At 38.0% G+C, this 19,236-nt stretch overlaps 2 long non-coding RNA genes across 3 annotated transcripts in view; one reads left to right on the top strand and one right to left on the bottom strand.

Annotated features, from left to right (window-relative positions):
* Positions 1-19,236, top strand: part of LOC107315221 (uncharacterized) — an 83,101-nt gene that overhangs the window by 56,386 nt on the left and 7,479 nt on the right. For both annotated transcript variants that reach the window (XR_014946784.1, XR_014946785.1), the window contains one exon: positions 16,800-16,969. This is a non-coding gene — a long non-coding RNA (uncharacterized LOC107315221). The remainder of the gene's footprint in view (positions 1-16,799; positions 16,970-19,236) is intronic.
* Positions 12,335-14,673, bottom strand: LOC146760786 (uncharacterized). The gene is made up of 2 exons (XR_014946787.1): positions 14,543-14,673; positions 12,335-12,698 (listed from the first exon to the last, which is right to left on the bottom strand). It is a non-coding gene; the product is annotated as an uncharacterized LOC146760786 (long non-coding RNA).

The following is a 19,236-nucleotide window of genomic DNA, read 5'->3' as shown; positions in this document are numbered from 1 at the left end:
TCTGCTGCAGGCATAGATGTGACTTCGTGTTTTTCAGGAGGAATGCACTGAAGAAGCTTTCAAAGCCTTTCAAAGCCACTGGTATGTTTAGACTCCAGCATATTCTCCTTTCAAATTTTGTGTTTGCTTTTAGGTTTGTTTACTTCAGTGAATAATGGAAAATAGCCATTCCTGCTCTTTGAATAATGTTATAAAGAAAGTGTGACTTATGCAGGGAAACATAACTTATTATAAGCAGACTTGTTTGGTGGTGAGCTTGTTAAACATATTTGTTGGGGATATGCGCATCTCTAAATAATTAAAGGCTAACTGCAGTATACGTATCAAAATGACTTTTTGGAATGAAACTACAAAAGCTCTTAAGTGATGGTTACCAACCTTGTAAAAAGATTTTTCTATAGGTCTCTGTGAATATTAAATATTCATGGTTAATAGCCTTGAAAGGTGTGTGCAGGGAGAGAGCAGAAGCGTGTATGCTGGGGTGGGAGAAGGCTTTTATTTGATGTCAGTCTCTCAAATAATTTTATGAGATCTGTGAGGCACAGAAACTTATGAAGCAGAGCTGGGTGTGGTGATAGGCTACAAGGGGAGGAAGGGCTGTCCATGGCATGTGTTCCACCTGCCCTGTGAGGCGGAGTGGGAAAATACGCAGAAGTTGTGGAGATCCAGATCTAGTGCTCATGTTAGCTAAAGATTACTCACTTATTTAAAACACAACAAAAAAAGTTCAGTTTGCATTTTCTTTGTGTCATCACATGATTCATTTTGTTTTCATATTAAATGAAAGTCTTAATGCTGTAGCTTTCATAGGAAAAAAAAAATTAAAGGTGTTTTTCAGTTACAGCTGAAGTAAGGGGGAAAAATACTCGCAGCGTCCAGTGTTCCATCTGTAGATATGCATTCTATCTGTCTTAAGCTGAAAGCCATACCAAATGCTTTGTTGCTTTTAGTTACGTACATTATGTTCGTGCTAGTTTTGTTTTTGTTTGTTTGTTTTTTTAAAATGAAAGCTGTTCCTGAACCCTATTTATCTATCCCTGTTTCCAAATAGTTTTTCTAAGCCAGAAACTTTGCTATTAAATTATAAATATTGAAAGAGTGAAAGTCTGTGTGGACATGTTCAGTTGCTGCTGTTTTAGCAGATCTGTTATCCTAGAAAACATATTGGACAAGCAGGTTTAAGAAAAACAGTTTCTCTTGCATCTGAAGGGAACAGACAGACCCTTGCTTGATTAAAGCTTTAATAATTATCTGCATGAGAAGCTCTGGTAGCAGTAGAACTGGTGAAGACCGGAGGGCAGCAAAGGATAACAGAGGCTCTGCCTGCTTCTACACATTCAGATTAGTAGCTGGATTAACCACCTTCTGCTTCAGTGGTTGGCAGATCTCAGATGCTCCAGCACAAAACCAGGTATACTTGCCACAGGTGATGCCTCTGCAGGATTTGTTGCAAAGGACAACCTAGAGCTATGATTTCAGTTTCAATTTTGATTGATTGAAAGAGATGCAATCTTTGTTTCCATTCTTGGTCTTTGCTTTAGTGCCGGATTTTATTTGGGAAGTGATTTTCTAATAGGAGAATGCTGATAGAAAATCCTCTCTGAGTAATTTTGTAGATAAAGCAGGAAGTTCCAGTAGGCTCATTGAGATAGAGAAACTGTCAAGTAAGAACCAGAGCAACAGGTCATGTCATCTTCCTGGGTTCACTTCCATTTGTGAAGAAGGTACTTGGAATGCTTAAAGGAGGGTGTTAATGCTTTTTACTTATTTTGTTTAAAGCTAGGAGGCACAAACTTAGCACATGTAGCACCAGTGAACTTACTCCACAGTTTTCTTTTGCATTGCTATAGATTTAATAATGTTCAGCTAGGCTATCATGCCAGGAAAAAGACCTTTTTTCCTTCCTAGATTTAAAATGTTGAAGGAAAAAAAGAGTTGTTAAAAGTTTTGTGTATCTTGCTTTGTCTTTCCTATCCCTCTTTCACCTCTTTTCAATCAAACTGTACTGGAAAACATTCTCAAGGATTCTTATGACACTTGAGAATACATCCCAGCTTGAGAATAATGGCTTTGAATTATAGCAACTTAGGTCTTTGTTGGTGTGCAAAAAGTATTTAATAATTTAATATGAAAATGGTTTCTTACTGTTATCTGAGGAGCTCCTGTTTTTTGGGGTTTTTTTTGTTTTTTTTTGTTTTTTTTTTCTGACAAGAGTTCCATTATTTCATTCAAGCTGTGCAATTTTAGAGACAAGACAAAGTTACAAGAAATAAAACAAAATCTTAGTACTATATTTTTTGAGGATTTTTTTTTTCCCATAATGCTAAAATATCCTGTTTCCAATACTTCAATTGCATTACAATTGTTTAGGATTTTTGGAGTTGAAGCAATTTTCTTTTAGGTAGTAATTGAAAAAATATATAATGTCAGATTAGCTGGATTTTAAGATTTTTTTTTTTTTAAATCACTCTTATTATATGTCCTTCTACCAATACATTTTATTTACCTGTGGTAATACCTACATTTATTTACCTATGTTAATTTAACATAGATTTTTGTCTTCAGTCTTAGGGAGCTTTTGTGTGTTTGTTTTTTGACAACAGCAAAAGCAAAGCACACAATTCAATTGCGCACAAAAATGGCCACAGACCTTCTGGTGGGGAGTTTTCTCATCCTATAGATGCTAATGAGCATGAATTTATATGCATATATATATATATGCATTTTTACACTTAGAGTTAAGTTCTGAACAACATAAACAGGTGACATGACAAAATGTATATGCCAGCAGTTTCATCCAGATTGGTGCAGCTCTTGTGAGTTGCACTGACTATAAAACAAACTATTTTCTTCCAATGTTATTAAAATAAAATCCATCAATTAGAATCAACGGACTCAGTATTTCTACAAGTTAACTTGAAAACATGCAGTCTTTGTGGCAGAGATTTTTGAGGTCAAAGTCTCCAATAAAAATAAGAAGAATGTTATGAAATTACTGTTTCGTGCCTTGCACTGGGGAATTCCTCAGCAGGGCACGGTTACTCATATTGACAGTAATTAAAATAGAAATATTCTATACCTATTACTTGCCTCTACAGTGCTTCATTAACTTCTAAACTTATTTACTGTATACTGTGTGACTTCATGGTGTTTTTCTTCATTTCAACACTGTACTAACAGTATTTTCCTTTTCTGAGGATTGGTTCTGAGGATGCTTGGATTACCCTATCTTAACACGTGACAAATATTGGTGCGAGCTGTGGGGGGCTGGTCAATACCCTGTTGTTAAATTATACCCTCACCGTTTAGCAAGATTTTATCAGTCTTACTTCTGACCTTCCCCATAGTATTTTAGGGTACTGTGTTCTAGTAAGCATAGCTACAGGGAGAGTCTGGATTCTCTGGAGTATGGCATATTCTAGAAGAAATATGATTTCTTGCTGAAGCCTCTCTGTTTTCTAACATCTGCCTCTGACAATGTACATTGTCTGTACTTTGTGGCAAATTGCATGTACAGCTTTCATCTGTGCTCTGTGAGCACTCCTTTTGTAACTTCCATATGGTAAAACATTATCTAATTTAACACTTTAGAAATCTTTATGATTGCCACATGTTTATTACGGATACGCACGTATCCCTGGCGTTTAGTCATATCTGTGTGTGGTGCTCCTTTCAGTTGCTTTTCTGCAGAATGTAGTTATCCCCTAAAATGCCTTTTACTTAGGCTGTCCTAAGTTGTCATCTTCAGTACAGACCTGTACCCATTTTGCTTATGAATTTCCCAGAGAATATTCTCTATCAGGCACACCTGTAGAGCTTGCAGGTGCAGAGAGGCATCTTGCTATGAATCTGGCTGGTGCAGGAGCTCAAACACTTCTCTGCTATGTTTCAATGTGAAATCATCTCATTAGCCTGTGCAGCCACTTAGATTGCATAGTGGCTTGTTCAGAAGGATATTATGCCATTTCTTCCTATTATACTACTTGTCCTGAGAAAAGTAGGGGCTTATGCTTTTTTTTTTTTTTTTTTTTTTAAAAGAAATTAAAACTTAGTTTATAAAAGTGTTCTCTTTATATCCACTCTCAGAAGCTTTAAGAAGACCTGGTTTCCAGGACACAATTTGCATTCCTGACTTAAGTGTTGAAGTAAAATGAACTTGCATGTACTCAAGCTAATGTCTGACACAGAATCCTGTTGAAACAGTTTATCCTGCTACATGTGAATGACATCTATAAAGTCATTAATCTTTTCCCATTTCAATAAGAAACATGGGAAAGAACTTCAAAGTTAACTGTTGTCAATATGTGAAAGCTGAGCATAAAGGAAGGGGAATTCTCTGTAAATATCTATTTGTTGCCCTTTTATTTTCACTCTGTCCTCAGTTTAAAATAGTGTTTTTCTGATGTTTCAGTATCAGGTAAATACGATACACTGATACCTGAGCATGTAATAACCTTTGCAAAGGAATTTTCCTTTCTGCTGATTTTATTTAATTCTGGTGCATTTGGGCTTCATCTCTATATAGGGTTCAGAAGGAAGAACCTTGGTGTGCAGAGCTCAGACTCCCTTCAGAACCTGTTTATAATGCTTGCAACACCAAGTCTAACTACAGGATAAGGCTAGCTAAGGCAGTGGTTCTCTGTGCTTTGCATTCAGTCCTCAGAAAGAGAGAACTGTCCTTTTGAATAGATGATAAATAATTCTAGAAGTGAAAAACTGAAGCATAGCTCTGTTTACCACTGTTGCTAGAGAACTATTTGTGCTTCCACAAATACTGCTTTATGTGTAACCATACATTGTATGTATTTGCAATCATCAGTGCTAACATTTGACACTCATCTGGCTCTGGTTTGTGTCGATGTCATGGCTGCATTCAATAGCACTGTATCATGCATCTTGCAAAATCTGCACCACAGCTTTGAGTTCATGAACTTTTTCCTCCAATATTTATTTATTTGAAGTAAAATATGATTAAAAGCAAATTGTAAGTGCTTTGCAGCTAAACAGAAATCTGTGTTATATCTGTGGCTGAGTGCCTACAATAAAGACTGGCTGATGGATCTGTGCTAGCAATTGCTCTTACTGTAAACTTGCTTCACAGAAGCAAAAGAGCGTGTAAGGCTTTTCTATGATACCATTTTGTCTGAATAAATTAAATTAATGTAGCAGAAGCACATTCAGCTTCATCTCTACTTCAGCTGCATCTCTGCTTACGCCTTTGCTGATTATAAAAATTCACCTTTCTATGACTTTTGCTGTCATAGAATGATCAGAAAATAAATGTCTTTCCTTCTCCCATGTCTGTCTGCAAAATTGGGTTTTCTGATTTGATTTTTGTGCTTTTTGAAAATGTTATTTTGCTTTCCTAGACATCTTTCTTTGCTTTCCCAATAAGCTGAAGTGTACGTTCATTCTATGTTAAGTAAACAGAATCCCTTCTTTTCATGAATATTTCCCATCCCCTTTGATAGTGTAAAGATGCTGACAGAAATCACAAAGTCCCATATTTCCTGAACCTTAGGCCTCTAAATGTCACCTGTAAAATCAAAACATGGCCTGATTATTGCCACTCACAGAGAGATTATATGCATCAGCCTTTGCCTAATTCTTACCCCTAAAAAGTGACAAAGCAGGGCAGCTGCACTCATAAGTTTAGTGCCTGAAGGTAGGGGTTGCTCCTCCTGGGAGACAGGGTAAAATAGTTAAAGTGCTAAAAATTCTGTGCAGTGTTTCTTCCTATTCCCATTTCCAAGATTTTTCTTCTTCCTTCTCTTTGTTTACCCAGTTGGTTTTGCTGATCCACTTTCCCATCCTTTGCTTTTTTCCATCCAACTTGAATCCTTTTCCTGAGAATTATTGGCATGTGTTCAGGGCTAGTGTCAGCATAATCTTATTCTGTATAAGGTATGCGGTCATAAGAGCAGCTTTGATAACCCTGCAGTGGAAAGGTACTCACTCCTCACTCAAACCATGTGTTCTTGGCCATCTCCTACAGACTTGAGTTTTTTAAATACTTGAATGTAGTTCAGTGCAAGTTATTCTGTATTTGCAAAGAAGGAAAATAAAGTTCAGCTAACCTGGATGGTTTGGCAAAAATCCTCATAAAACCTGTGTGATCTGCCCTGTGTGGTCTGTCCATTCAGGCTAAACACAGGGAACCTGTGTGCAGAACATACACAAGTGGAAATATGATGCTCCTAAGCTGGCAACATCTGGCTACCAGAATGCTCTGGTGAGTCAGACAGTGATCAGCTCAGTGTTAAAGGAAAGCTGAGAATACTCTTAGCATAATTCATGGTATGGAGTTTAACAGTAGTGTTTTGCTAGAAAAAGTCAATGAGGCTGTCTTGAGAGATGAAAATAAGGGTATCCTCATTAAGATAGTCTAAAAAGACTCACTGAGCTGCTAGACAGTATCTTGCTATAGTCTCCTGGTGCTATAGTGAAATTCTTGCTGATACACAGGAAAGGTGTCAGCACCTGAGTGTTGCTGATGTCTGCCAGGCGGCTGAGGTTAATGTTGTATGTCCACATATAGCTCCTGGGTAATCAGGAACACCAGAGCAGGAGATGCACATGGGAATATAAGTAGTACATAGCATCAAATCTAAAGTTCGTCTAGATCCTTATTCTGTGCACAGCAGCAGCTGATGGCGTTGACTTAAAGAAGAAAATAAAAACAGTAAATGTGTGGATAATTCTTCCGAACATCAGCAGCCGTAGGGATTTCCTAAATTGGACTATGTATCCATATCATCTTACTAAAGAGCTTCAAGCAAATCCATCCCCATGAATGATTCACTGGGGGGAAATAATCTTAGACTGTAAATGTTTGTGACTTGAATTTGTTTCTAAGATTGTTTAGAGCGTTTTTTTGTTTTTTTTCTTTTTAGTTACAATTCCTGCAGTAAACACTTAAGTAGGAAAATTTTTATTTTTATAAATGTTTTATTTGCTATGTGGGTAAATGTAAAACAATTTTGCTTAGTTTATGTTATTTTTTGTTGTCAAAGAAAGTGCATGCTTTTGCTGGACATTTGACATTAAGCTATGTCTGACTGGGCTGGAAAGCACCCTGCAAAACCCAGTTCTGGGACTTGACTTGAGTCCCTGGTCAGACTGTTTGTCCTGAGCATGTCATCCATTGCATTTTGGAAAGCCAAGATGTAGTCAGACTAGGAAGCAAGGAATGGGAGGCTTAAGAGCAACAGCCCACATAGGGTGACTGAGGTTGTTTGGATGAACAGAACTGTAATGGAAGGCATTTCTGAGTAATCCAAAAGCCTCGAGCATGTTTCAGTTTATAAAAGGCTCTTGTAAAAGTGAGCAACAGTTAAGGCTAGAGGAGTGTATATCTAAACAACCGTGTTTAAATTTTCCGTTTAAATGAGAACAGCAAGTCACGTGCTATGCATATCTGTGCCCAGGGCTTTCGTTTTTCTCTGGTGCTTGCAGAACAGCCAGCACACGGTTAGCACTACAGAAACAAGGAGTATTTTCTGGAATCAAATATTGTTCCCCCCAGAATCTGATTGTTTCCCAGTAGGAAATATTGTTACCATCTGAAGTTTTCCCTGTATCTTTGTGGGGTGAATGCTGTAAATCTGGGTAAGTAGAGATGGCTCTGGCACAGTATGGGTAGGCATGCTACCACTGGGTGTTGATGTCTTGTAGGGTCTAGCTCTAGAAATAATGTCATTTCCATCTGGTCTCCCCATTGGATGATGAATTGGAAAGCATACGCTTTTGTGTAGTGCATGACCTTGCTGGTTCCTGTAGGGAAAAAATAAGCGTGTGTGTTTGTGTGTGTGGGGGGGGGGGGTTAAAAAATTGTGTACTGTTGTAGCAGATCAATAGATGTTATAGATCAGTTCTCAAAGGGTGGTTTGTTTTTTTTTTATATGAATTTGTGTATACACAGGGATTCCTTCAGGCTTCTTGTTAGAAAAGGTCTTTGTGTGCTTCTGCCAAGCACTCCAAATCAAGTGGCCAGGCTTCTGGAGTAGCTCAGTGGAGGCCTCTCAAATGCTTAGATGAAAATATTTCTATTAGAACTGCTGAGGACTTTGAACACCTCACGTGAAATGCCTAAGCACACTCTGAGCTCTCTTCACTGTCCTACATGTTACTAAAGCAATGGGCAGATTTTCCTGCTGTGTTGGCCTTGCTGAATTCACAGAGAACTGATGCTGTATCCTCTTAGTAGTCATGGCTATTTTACAATGACGTTCCAGTTATTAATGTGAAGACCACAACTTGCTATTTTTTGGTGGTGTGTACTGATACCAGTAAACAGAGCAGAGTGTATTAATTAACTTGGAAAGCAGCGGGGGAAGAAATCCAAATGGACTAGACAGCCATCTCTGCAGCTGTGTATAAACAACACTTAAGAGATGAGGGAGGCAAATGCAGTGCCTTTGTTTATGGTCAAATTAAGTGTGGGATAAATTCCAACTGGTTATGCAAGCAGCTTGGCAGGAAGGGTGTTTTGCTTCACAGTGAACCAGGGTACATACACTTGTGAGAAAGGTATGTGCTTTCCCTTACCTTGTCCAGGCTCTAAGGAGCCTTGGTGTATTTATGGCAAGTACAAGGAAGTACACAGAACTGGTTTCCCCCAGTGTGGCTTTGTATTTTAATGAGCTTTAGTTTTTCATATGCTCATATTCTCAAGTATCCTGAATGTATCTATCACTGAAGCAAGTACACAAGGTTTCTCCTAGTGCAACACAGGCCAGAGCTCATGTTGTTGACAGGAAACATCAGCGCTTAGTTTCAAGTGGTGCCATACAGTGAGCAGAGGAAATGACCAACCCCACCTGCTGTCTCCCCAGGTTTATACATGGCCCCAAGGCACTTCCTATGGAAAAAGGGGTGTTGCAGAAGGCATAGGCGTGAGACCTAAGGAGAGTGGGGAAGGGGAGCTGGGATTAGTGTGGTCAGTGTAATAGGACAGATGCAGGAGTTTGATCATTGGACACTAAGCCTATGCAGCAGCATATGGACACTGCAGCAAAACCAGAGAGCAGAAAGAGGGTGACTTCTCCCTCATCTCCACTGGAAGGTCAGCGCTATCAGTGAGAAGATGACAATCCTAACTAAGGAACTTCCTGCTGTGTAGTGTTTGGGATGTGTTATGCTTTGCTCTGAATAGCCCCTGCAAGTGAATTTCTTTTCCAACAACTGCTTAATTTTTAATGGAGAAACCAAAGTTATTTTTAATTTAAAAAAAAAAAAAAAAAAAAGGTGTTACACGAACATAGTGGGTGCTGTCAAGCAGGCATACTCGTGAGAATTTTGGCTCACACACCATAAGACCTGAGCCCAACCCTATCTGCAGTGCAGGCCAGTACATCTGGTTCTGGTGGTGGCAGCAGTGTCATGTGTTTTCCCTTTCCTGGCCAGGCTGTTGCTTCTTATTGTCAGCAGCAGACTATGGGGCCAAAGATGGCAGTGATACCTTGCTGATGTAAGTGGTAGTGCTGATGAGGGTGAATATACTTTCCTCTTGTTGCTAAAAGAGTGATAGATCACAGCCATGGTATAGGGATATATTGCTGTATATTTTCTGATCCCTTGCTTATCTACCAAGGATAGAGGTGGATGGAGAAGAGTTGGGTTTGCAAAACTGAGGATTACCCTGTTAGACGGAGAGGCCTTTTGGATAATATGCAATTTAAATATGCAGTCTCCTTGCTTGTCCCTTGCCCAGCTATGGCACAGAGAATAAGATGCCATGGCATGTGGCTGTTTGTGAGTTATTTACAACCTGAAGAATTTGTCTAAGGATGTGAGACATGCTTTGCCACTTCAGTGTACTGGTATGCTGGCCACATTTCTTCTTGTGGCAAGCAATTTATTAAGAACACAGAAGACTGTTCAGAAAAGCTAAATAGATTTTATTAGTAGTAGTACTTCTATTGGAAACAATGGATAAATAACAGCACGAGTTTGGATTTAATAGCTTTTAGCCTAGCTCCTCCTGTCATCAAAGTATCACAAATGCATCTACTTTTAAACTATTTGTATTAAGAAACTGCATTTTTGTATCAACTTTTGTAGATGTATTTGTTTCTCATTGGGAAGGCCTACAAACTTCTCCAATTTAGAGCGGGACCCAGTGAATCATTTGAGCAATTCCATCTGTGTAATGAGCCATGTGCAAAATTGCTTGAGTTGGGGCCTTTCCCAGGACAGTGTTCTCATCTATGCCAAGAAAATATTCTCTGAATTTGGGCAGACCCTTGCTGAGCTTGTTTGGACAGCTGACCTTTGCCCATGGGAAACTTGAGCTCCCTGAAAAATGTGGGTGATCATTTTTTTGTTTTAATGGCAAGGATTGATTGAAATAATACACCATATAAAAATTAGCTGTATATAAATATTATGCTGACAGGTGTCCCATGTTTTTCTGATAGCAACTGTCTGTACCATTACTGTAAAGCTCCCTCTTGAAGCAGACTACTGTATCACTATGTAGAATTATTTTGGTAATACTTGGAAAAGTGTTTTGTTAGCTCTGTCTTGGTTCAGGTGATGATTCCCTTGAATATACCATATCTCCCTCCAGACGGACATATCATTTCAGAAGCACTGTAGAAACAAAGGTACACAATGTCTAGTTCAAGGGAGCCAGTGGCGGGAGGCCAGGATGAGAACAGAGGTCTCCTGGTACCCAGACTGCTTTTTCTGGCAGACGAAGTTTCCTCTCAGTCTGCTTTCAGCTCTGATTTGAAGAACAATTGTCATCACTTGTCCCTTCCCTAATATGGCTAAGTTTTAAACAGTGCAGTACACAATTGTAGAATTTTCCTGGGTTTCCTCTATGCTATTCAGTTCTGTTTTCCATTACAAAGTCAGGACTAGACTGATTGTTTACTTTCAGAAATATAGCCCCAGAGGAAAAAAAAAATGGTTTTCCTCTTCTTGGCCGTCTGTCTTTCTGATAAATTGTTATGCCGTGGACTCAGTTTATTTTTAGTTAATTCTGAACTGCAGCATGTGGCTTTGTTGTCCTTACACTTTTTTGCCTGTTTCACAATCATTTATTCAGACGTTTCCGCTTAGTCAAGTTCCTTATAGTCAACATCTATCTGAAGGAGCTTGCCTACCATTCTACTTGTTTCACAATTAAGAATGTGTAGTATGTGAGCGTAGAAATCAGTCTTTTGTGGGATGTGGCTATTTATTTGTTTGATTTTTAATTACTTTCTTTGCATTGCTTAAAATTCTTAGGGTCATGAGGAGGAGACAATAGTCACTTGTTTTAGAAGACATTATGTGTAAAGATTTTAAAAATCCCCATGAAATAAATGCAAAGTATTTTGTTGTACTTTTTGGAATAATATTATTTAACTGCTGTGTTCCTGACTATAATACTTGGAAGAAGTAAATTGATCAGTCTTCTAATACTGGATTGTGTAAAAACCTCAAATGCTGGGCATTTTGAGATGTTCTTCTTTTTAGAAAGAGAAGCAGCTGTAGCTCCATTAATCTTCAAAGCTGTGTTATTTATTAATACTCCACTCTAAAAGTGAATGGGTAACAGCCTTAGCGTTTTCTTCCATCTTGCTCCTGGAGGTCAAATAATCACACATGATTTTCTCTAATCTGAGAGATCCGATCCACCCATGGGCTAAGTTGTGCCTGTGTCCGTTGCCTATAAGAATTGTTGATGTTCAACTTGATACCTAGGTTTATCAAAGTGTGCTTATAACAGCAAGCTGTCTATTAGGAATTTACACCATTCATCAAGCTGACCAACTTCTATGTGAAAAACAGTCTCTTTGCTTGAAACCTGTGAACCTACTAGATTCACTTTTTGCCATTAATTTTTGCATGGATGTAATGGTGACCACCTTGTCCCTGCTAATTCTCTCAATGTTGGTCCTGATTCTGTAGATATCTTTCAAATGTAAGTTGTCGGATTTTTCTTTAGAGGCACATTTTCTTTATCTCTATTCTCTGCTGTTGCCCCTTGCTGAACTTTTCCCAGTTTCAGCATATTGAATTCAGATAAGGGAACAAGATGTTTGTATGTATAAGAGAGATCAATTACGTATGACCAGCAGACATCTATTATATATCTCTTCAAGTATAAATACATAAAACCAACTGTGTTCTTCTCTGTTTTGCTTGTTATAAGGAAAACAAATTAAGAAGTTGCTCTTTGAAGGAACATAGAAAAGGCACTGCATATAGTATAGAGGTAAAATAAAAAGAGAAAAGGGGAAAAAAATAGGTTAGAGATTGAATGGATGGAATGTTATGAATTCATCTCTAATGAATAGAAATTGAATCCTTAAGTACCACATATCTTGAAGTGAAACACAAGAAAGTGAAAATATTTATTGCTGATGAATAGAATCATAGAGTTGCTCAGGTTGGATATACCAAAGTGAGACAGAATAGCACTTGTGAGAAAACTGAAAAAGCAATGCCCAAGAGTGGTAACAGGAAATACAAAACCAGCAAGGTTTTACAAGGTGTTTTTCAAGGTCCCCTGCCATGGTATGCATTGCCTTTAAAAATCCAGAGCATGAAGGGCAATAAGCATTTATCTGTCAGCTAAGCAGCAGTTCTCATATCCTTGTGCAGAGAACTTCTCATTGACTTCAGGGATGCAGGTTCCCATGGCAAAGGAGGGGAAAGTACTGGAAGAACTTGAGGAATGGATGCACTCTCCTAATGTGCTGATTCTAAAAGAGAAAATCCAGTCATTATTCAGCAAATGGAAATATTGACAGAAGTCATGGCAATTCTAAGGATGAGGATTTTCAAACTCCTGTGAGTTCTTTAAAGCATGCCAACTTGGGTGGCTAGATGAACTTGCTTTGCTCTTTTCCCAGGCCTGAACTTAGTCATCACACTTCTGGTCATTTTCTGGGCCATATATGAAACAAAAGCTCTGACTTAATTTACTGTTAGTGGTCTAAATCAAGAAGAACTTTACTGGAGCCAGTATTATATTAGGTGGAGTCATTTAAAATGTGTATGAAAGAGACAAGGAAGATTATGTCTTGGACATCAGCTGAAAATATTGCTCAATTTAGTCAAATTGATAGATTATAGTTGTGGGGTTTTGGTTTTGTTTGTTTTTTAAAGTAATGGAAATGGAATTCTACTGTCTTTGATTCCAAGCATTCTCAGTAGTTCGTCTAAAAATATGTTGAAGGTCACGTAAATAAATTTTTACAAAATTTAAGCTGCAGAAAGAGAAGTTTGAAGGTTGTATAACGCTGTAGATATTTACAAACATTTAATGGAAGTTCTTAAAAGGTTTCTAAAGTTAAAAGATGGTTTTGTTATTTAACTTGAATTTCTGTTGATAGACCACATAATTTCAGACAATGAGTTTTTGCCAGTTAAATTTCATGAATCTTTTCTGTAACTGAGTGCCATATAATGAGAAGGAATATATATTTTTACAAGTACGCTATGTGGTAAGTCATATCTAGGACAAGAAATGAGATACATTTTTGTTTCAATGCCTATTTTAAGTTTATGATTCATCCCTATGCAACTAATGTGACTGTATCTTTTGTGACTTAGGAAAAACAAGCAGTAACAGGGTGGTGGGTGTGGGTTGCCTATTTTAAATTTCTCATATACTAATGGACAAATGTAACATAAATCATTTTGGTTTTGCAGCCTATTAAGAAACAGATTCATCATTCACTGTAATTGTGATATGTTTTAATGATTAATTCATAGTAGATAAAGTGGCATTCCAGTAGAGAGCTCTAATTCTATCTCAGGGCTATAAAGTTACGTTAAACAGTGTTATTAAACAGTATTCATTACTGTTGGAAAATGAAGGAAAATCCTGCAGTTCTGATTGTAGCAGAGCTACTTATTTCCAAAACAAGATGGGAGAAATACCACTTTAGGCTGTTGCACAGCATTCATAGTATTATTCATGATGAAAGCTATCCATAGCTTTTCTCTTGTCTAAACTTTACAGCAGTCCAAAGAAACCTATGTATTTTTCCAATATCAAATAATCTGAAGAATGAAAGTTGCCTGTAGTGTGTACGCTGACATAATTTAAGAACACAGGAGAGAAAAGGAAGGGGGAAAAAATCAGTATAGAATAAAAACAATTCTTAGGTATTGTATCACTTGATAGCACAAAACGAACAAGAAGATTCTCATGGCTGGACACTTAAGCAGTAGAGGCTTAGAGACTGTTGTACCATGGAGGCTGTTGTACCAGTGGAGCAGCTTTCATTCAGAAACTTCTTTTAGTTCCTTGAGAGGAAGCAGTCAAATGAACAAACAAAAAACAGACATCATGATGCTGTCTTCTGACAGCCTGGCAGATTGCAATGAAGCAATTAAAATCTGTATTTTGGGGCATAGACCAAACAACAGCAACAACAACAAAAGGAGGCAGAGCATAATGTATGAACGATGAACACTGAAGTTCATTTATGAGGTCCAGTGTACCACTGGACAAAACTAATTCATGACAAGAGACTAAAGTCATATTCTTTTTCCTCCTTCCCCTCAATGTTCAGGGTTTGTTGGTCAGAGCACTTACCTAAATGTGGTGGAGAGCAGCTCAGGATCCATCTCTGCTTTGTGGGGACATGAACTTTCATTTCTAAGGTGACAGATGCGCTCGCTGAACTGAGGAATGCTATTTGCCACACTCCCATTTTAGCATTCAGGCTCTAATAAAACATTAAGTGCATGAGAGAAAGTGAACGTAAGTGGCTTAGCAGTTAGGTCACTCAGCAGGGAAAGAAGCTGAGTCTATCACTGCTTCTCCACTCGGTGATTTTCTACTTTACAAAGGCATGACAAAAGCAAAAATATGCAGGCACAGTTTGACAAAGCCACTGAAATTATGTTTTCTACATAAACAATATGCAGATTTCTAGCTGTCTAATATGCATCCGAAGAAGTTCAAAGATGCCATGATTTCTAGTCAGTAAGAGATGTGGACTTGATGCTAACTTGTGGATGCTCATATGAGATTCAAAACCAAGAAGTAGACAGCATGAGATGCTTCTTTTTGCATGAAAACAATTACTCATTTCAGATATCTAGGGCAAAGTGACTTTTTTTTCCTCAAGTTGATCAGGGAAAGAGAAACCTTAAATTGGTAATGTAGAAACTGCTTTTGTTTTTAAAGTCTTGCTATTGCGCCACTCTTCTATTTGCAAGGTGTGCATGCAATAGGCTATTGAGATATACAGAAGGAAAAGTAAAGGATGTTAGGGTTTTATTTGTTTCCAGTTGTTTGATGCTTTTGCACTCAGGATTTTTACTAATCTAGCATGGTAGCATTTTCCCTAGCTTATACTGTGCCAGAGAGGAAGTACTGGAGTGTTTTAAGGGGGACATAAAGCTCAATTCTACACCAAATTTAGAAATTTAGTCTGCTTTTTTGTTTTTCTATTTTTCTTCTTGTGATATAAAACAATACTTCACATCTTGATTTTACTTTTATTTTCTTCTGAAGATTCTTTCCATTTGAAGTGGATGTGTCACAATGAAGACATCCACACAGATTTGAAGGAGATGCTTCCTTATATCTCTGGGGTGACTCATTCACAGAGAGAAGCCAGGGTAACCCCCAAGCCGTGATTACCCTGCAGTAATTTCCAGGGCAGCGATGTACCTTGCTTTGATGGGTATTGCCCCATTTACCATCCTTGGTCCCAGCCCAGTGCTGTACTCAGTCTCAGCAGAAGTTTCTCAATAAAACATGTGGTTTTTGGCAGCATCTGTGATACCTTCCTGTGGTGTTCAAGTAATCAGTTGGTTTGAAGAAGAGCATTTTAGGTTCCATAGTCATCTGTTCTCAGCACAGCTGGTTTCTGAGGCAGCATGTGCACACACACTGTGAACAAACATGGTAAAGATGCAACTGCTAAGAAAAGCAGGGCTGGTCATTGGGCGAGAAAGTAAGGGCGGCTCCAGAAATCAGCCTCACTTGGGGAGGGATCCATAATGCCAGCACTTGAACATGTTAAAATACCTGATGAACTAATACCTGATGAACTTTCTTGCAAGAGAGATTATGAAAAATGTCAGTGTAATTTTTGTGCACTGTGCTTTTTGTTTCTCGGTAGTGTTCTCAAAGTGAAGTTGTTTCAATCATTAAATCTGGGAATGTCATGTGTAGAAAGGGACCGTGGAGCTCATGTAGTTCTAACTCATTGCTGTGGCAGGTTGACCCTCACCAGCTCAGGGCCCCATTCGAACTGACTTTGGATGCCTTGAGGGATGGAATATCCACAGATCTTCACACAGCCTATGTCAGTGCCTCACTGCCCTCTGAGTGAAGAATTTTATCATAACTTTTAATCTAAATCTCTCCTCTGTTAGTTTTACAACATTCCTTCTTGTTCTTCCACTAGTAGACCATGTAAGAAGTCATTCTCCCCCCTGATTATAACCTCTGCTTAAGTATTGGAAGGCTGCAATGAGGTATCCCCAGATTGTTCTCTTCTCCAGGCTGAACAAGCTCAGCTACCTCAACCTTTCTTCGTAAGAGAGGTTCTCCAGTCATTTGAGCATCTTTGCAGCCCTCCTCTGGACCTGCTCCAGTGGCTCAATGTCTTTCTTGTAATGGGGGCCCCAATGAACAGATTATACAGCAAGTTTTAGAGTATAAAACCCTATGATTATTTACAACTACACTGTCACATTGTATTGTACAAAAATGCTCTTATTTCAAATAGTAAAGCACCACAATTGAAGCAACACTAAAACATTTTCAAATAGGACAAAATATCACGAGCTTCATGCTTGCTTGTTTCGTGGGTTGTTTTCTTTTCCCCATTTAGAGTGGATTTGTTTTTCCAAAATCACTTGAAGAAGAGGAGTTCTAAATTGAAGTTGGAAGACAGAAATATCCAGCTTTCATCCAGAGTATCCTGCAAGCAGAAATGAAGCAACAAGCACAGCAGCCTTAAGAATGAGCTCAAACATATTCTTCTATCAAGGAATCAGGAGGGTAAGAACAATTCTTATATGATCAAAGTTTGAGTCTGGCTTTAGCGGACTACAATAAAGCTGTACTTTAGAAGACTGGGACTGATCTTTAGCGATGTGAAACTGGTAAGCAGCCAGCAGAAATTACTAGGGAAGGTTGCTAAGAAGTTAGAAACTTGAAAGGCTAAAAAAAATTTGTATGGTCATATAAATCATTAAAAAAGAAATATAAACAAAGCCATGAGACTTTCAAACTAATTAATGTGTTCTTTGACTTACCAGAAGGTAAGGGAAGTAATTACTTTGTTAAGTACATTACTTGCCTTAGCTGTCATCACAGAGAACTTTGAAGAACATTTACCCTCAATCTTTTCTTTTCAAATGGTAAATAATGCCAGAGATCAGAAGAGCTTTGTATTAGCACATGTTAAAAAGGGAAGAGGAGAAATATTACCAAAAAAAAAATGCTCCAGCACTTGAAAGGTGAGCTGAGCTGCTGAGAAAACAGAACAGCTGCTTTTAAAATCACTTGGTGCACTGGAGATAACGGGAAATAATAAAACTGTACCTATACTTAGAATGTACAGTAAAACTTGCTTGTGTACTTAACTAGCATTTGCAAGAATAAGATATTTGTAAGCTAAAACAAAAACTGCAAGATAAAACTTTTCATAAAAGGAACATCTTTCTTGACTATAACATGCATGGATTATTTGAGTGTGTAAAGGAATATGTCCCAGTGCCAAACCCTGTTCTGAATATGGGCTGGCAATTTCATTGTGCTGTGCTTTCAGCTTTCAAAACACTGAGGCATCTCATAAGAATTCAAAGGAAAACATGAACTCCTGTTTGGTGCTTTTATCTCGGCAGGTGATGAAATGGAAAGCAGGCTGTTTGCAAAGTACTTCTTCAGCCCTAGCAAAAGTATATATGCTGCAGTGAAGTTGTGCAGTCTTTCCAAACAGTTTTGAGTTTGAGTTATTCTTCAGCCTAAATAAATCTGTAACATAGCACTATACAATGCAAAATATGATAGTGGAAACCCCATTGCGGACAGACTCTCTTGGGCTAAAAAATTGATAGTCTTTCTTAGTCTTTTTATGAAAGAATTTACATAAACTGGGTACTAATATATTTTAATGTAGGTAATACTATGTGAATGTCCTTTTTTCCTTTCTTTAGTAGATCTGAACATACTTGGCCCATTGGTTTTACTTTGGGGAATTACAAGGGAGGTGGTAATCTTCATGTAGTTACTGCATTAACACAGCCAAATGTTTTCCTTTCTTCCTCTTGCCACTGTTTACTTTTATGAAACTTGCTGAACATCCTACAGTGATATAGGATCCTGCAGTGATGTCTTCCACATGGCTGCCCTAGAACAGCAGTTTGGGGGGCATAATCACAAACAAATGCCTGTGCTGTGCTATCTGAAAGTAGGGCTGTGCTAGGCTGAGGAGTGAGTTGAGAGAGAGCACTGACTTCCACAAGAGTTCAGGGTTCAGCTGAAGCTTGAGGAAGCTGAGATGACTTTTTCTTTGGCTCCAAGGTGTTCTGTGATGCTTTGACAGAAGGCTAACACACTTCTATAGAGAAAGCCCTAGTGTTGTGTTTGTACCATGCATCAAATGGAGATAAAATTTACAAATAATGCAGATTTGCGAATTTTAAGAAGTTATTGGTGTCTGTATGTCACTTGAGGTAATAATTAAATAGATGCATTTACAGACTTCTAAATACTGCCGCATAAAGAGACTAAAATGAAAAATTACACATTGCCACCAATTTGAAGAGCTTTATCCAAAAACACAGTTTCCACCTGATATTAACAAAACTTGTCATCTTCATCATAATAAAAGAATGAACCAGTACCAAGTACATACATAGTGAAAGCAGTCAGTAACTGGATAAGAATATAACAGGAGCTGAAAAGAATACAATTCTGTTAGCTAAATTTGCTTATTACAGTAAAATTAGAGAAAAGAGAGGGTATTCTTTTTCTTTACAGATAGAGATCCACATTTCAAGAATGATTATTACAAGAGTAAATGTTTTTGCTTAAACCAGCCCATATACTACAAAAAACATACAAAGTGATCCAGCAAACCTGCTAGGTAGCAGAGACAAAGAACAAGAGATTAAACTGTCCGGTATTATTAAGAAAAATAACAGCCTGTAAAAATGTTTTTATATGAGCTGAAGGAGGATGTAATTTCCAAATGACTTCCTTTTTATGTGAAGCACAGATGCTTTTTTGGAAGTGCCAATAATAAGTTTATTTTGAAAAAC

This window comes from Coturnix japonica, chromosome 5 (genome assembly GCF_054131305.1).
Source record: "Coturnix japonica strain WE chromosome 5, WE-NBRP24, whole genome shotgun sequence".
NCBI lineage: Eukaryota > Metazoa > Chordata > Aves > Galliformes > Phasianidae > Coturnix > Coturnix japonica.
Note: the sequence above shows the minus strand (reverse complement) of the source record. Positions and strands in the feature narration are given on the sequence as shown.